At 43.7% G+C, this 2957-nt stretch overlaps 1 non-coding gene across 1 annotated transcript; it reads right to left on the minus strand.

Moving 5' to 3' along the window:
* Nucleotides 1-505: 505 nt before the first annotated feature.
* Nucleotides 506-578, minus strand: trnaf-gaa (transfer RNA phenylalanine (anticodon GAA)). Its single transcript has one exon. It is a non-coding gene; the product is annotated as a tRNA-Phe (tRNA).
* Nucleotides 579-2957: the final 2379 nt, after the last annotated feature.

Genomic DNA, 2957 nt, shown 5'->3' on the forward strand with positions numbered 1-2957 from the left:
TTCTCTGTCTCACCTGAAAGTACTGTTAGGGTTCCTGGATAGAGGTGATGGAGGCGGTGTAGGGGCAGGTGTTGTAACAGAATGTAAGATAATGTAAGAGGAGCAGGTTCCAGCCTTTCGACTCCTGCACAAGGGCGGGTGAACACGTTGGAGTTCCCGTATCTCAAGTTTTGCGGTTCAGGCGCATTTTGTTCCGGGACATTGTTCCAACTCACCTAAACATTTTGTGGCGATGTGGTGTCCGGAGCAGCCGCTGCTGGGAAGCTGTACTGATGTCGATGGAGTGTGCGGCACTTTCAACAGGTCGGATCGCCGGGGAGGACAATCCAGCTGGAAATTTCGCACCGATTACGGAAGGAATTTAAGATTTGAGATAGAATAGAAATTCCATAGTGTCATTGAAACTGAAAGTACCTTTGTGAACCCAGGTGTAAGTCCACTGATAAATCTTCCACGGAGATTATGCGGTGAGGGACGGGATTCAAGAAAAATGTAAAAAAAAAACTGCCGAAACCCGGGACTGAATCAGGGACCTTTAGATCTTCAGTCTAACGCTGTCCCAACTGAACTATTTCGGCTCCTTCTGTTGGCACTGCCCACAATAATGAGGAGACCAATGGGGGAATGGCATTACTGTGACGAATGATCAACACTGGGGAACATGACATTGGACCAGAATTGGTGCAACATTGAACCTGGAAATTGTATCTCAATCCATTTTAAAAAGAAAAGGGAGAAAGTGGGAGGAGATTGTGTGGCTGCGAGAAATATTCGGAAAATCCCGCAAACTAAAGATCTTCTATTATGACGATTCGTCAGTTCTGGTTGGGCACCAAATAGTTCAAAACTTAGGGTTCCAAATAATCGGTTCAGGCGAAGCACGAAGTCAACCATCTAATCCAGTGCACTGCATTTGGAGTTCACATTGGGAAAACCAGACGCAGATAGATTGATCGTTTTGCAGAACTCCTGCGTTAAGTCCGCAGGGGTAACGCTGAGCTCCAGGTGTCCGCAACGTTAATTCACCATCCTACTGCCACATCCAACAATCTGCCTGTGTCCTCCGGCACTGTTGTTACAAAGTCCAATGAAAGTTTGCAGAACAAAACATCCTCTTCCGTATGGACACGTGCTGTCTTCAAATTTGCAGTAAGAGTATGGGGCAGTCATGGCCACCGGCAATCCTACACAAATAAAGTCGTCCTGCACTTAAATTGACCGTCGCTCTGGTCACCGTGAGAGGCACTCAAATGCGAAGGCAGTGCGTGTGACATCTTTACCGAGGACACCCGAGCAGAGCTTTAACGTGGAAAGTGAGCTCCTGGCTCAGCCGGATATTTGTGCTGTCTTCAGGTTTTTTGTTTCGGTCCTTGTAGATAGAGGACCAATCACAGTGGATCTCGTGGATATTATAGATTTTAATACATTTTGGTTTATGGAAAGTTTAAGTTCAAATTATTCCAAGACACACAAGATTAACGGAGAAAAAACGCATGGAAGAGGATGTAAGGAGGACATGGAAGATTCCACCTTGCTTACACCAATGGTTCAGAAACAGCTCCAATATTGTGATCCTTTATGTTTATTTTTCCTCAGGATAATGTGGAAGACGTGAACAGAATTGAAAAAAAAAACACGAATGTTTGCATAGATGACGGCCCTTGCTTGCAAATTAAACTGTTGAGGGAACTACATCCCCTTTAGAAGATACGCGAGGAACAGCGGGAGGTTGGGAGAAGTTGTATTTCTTCTACAAAGTGTCAGGAGGTTCCCGATGGCACAGTGGCCTCAGCTCCGTTGCAATTTTTCTTTTTTGCTGTTAAACAGTGATTCGATAGCAATTCCGGGTTAAATATCGCTTTATTTTGTTCAATCACTTTTCCCATTCACCAAAATGACCTTGTGGAAGTCCGCGCAAATGGCACCTTGATCATGCAACCGGTTCAAAATGAAATCTGGAAGTTATCTTCCTATTCACCCACTTAAATCAAAAATATGAGCAGCAATGATAAGCGACACATAGTAACCTAAAATCATCGTTTAATACAACAAGTGCACTGATCACAGGTATTAGTATTTTAATGTAAAAATGCACACATCCAGGATATTCCCTTGACATTGCCCGTGTCATTGATGTTTGTCAACTACACCCTGCCTTCTATGCTCTGTTGTTATTTCATTCCATTTATTATTCTACAAATGTGTATGTGCGTGGTGTGTGTGTGTGTGTGTGTGTGTGTGTGTGTGTGTGTGTGTATGTGGTGTGTGTGCCTCTGTGATAATAGATTTCCAGTTCAGTGGTGTGGCAACCCGGCCTTTTTCCACAGGAGAACCCATTGAGGAAATGCCAAGGACTGTGATTTTTTTGTGTTGAAACAGCGAAATACATCTGTATACAGAGACAAATCTGCACACGGCAGAGAATATTGTGTGAAACTGTCCTTCACACTTCGTCAAACCATCACGGCAGCGGCTCCACTCCATCAATGGCTGAATATTTGGCCACAATGAACCGTGGCAAATGGTCACAGTGAGAGTACACACGGCCGAAGACACTTATTTGCGGTGCAAACACGATCTGCAAATGCCAGTGGACATCTTCTCTATAACAAGCCAGATGTTTGTACCACAAGAGGGCGTATTTACACAGTGGAGGCATTTTAATATGGTCAACATCCAGGAAATACTTAGATAGCAGTTGGACAGAGCAGTGAATATTTTTTTTACAAATATATTTACACTTTGGCAGCTGGAGAAATAAGGTATCATTACATCGCTTCTTTTCCAAGGGTAACTTTCTTTACTCAACAGGAATGTGAAAGTTTGAGATAATTTATTCAATGCGGAAGATTTGTACACGCAGTATTTAACGGGGGAATCTGAGCGCATGGCTGTAGATGATGTTGTAGCGGCTAGCTACACACTATGAAATGAAGACACAGAGTCGCTGGTTTCAA

Source organism: Pristis pectinata, chromosome 14 (assembly GCF_009764475.1).
Source record: "Pristis pectinata isolate sPriPec2 chromosome 14, sPriPec2.1.pri, whole genome shotgun sequence".
In the NCBI taxonomy this organism is placed as follows: Eukaryota; Metazoa; Chordata; class Chondrichthyes; order Rhinopristiformes; family Pristidae; genus Pristis; species Pristis pectinata.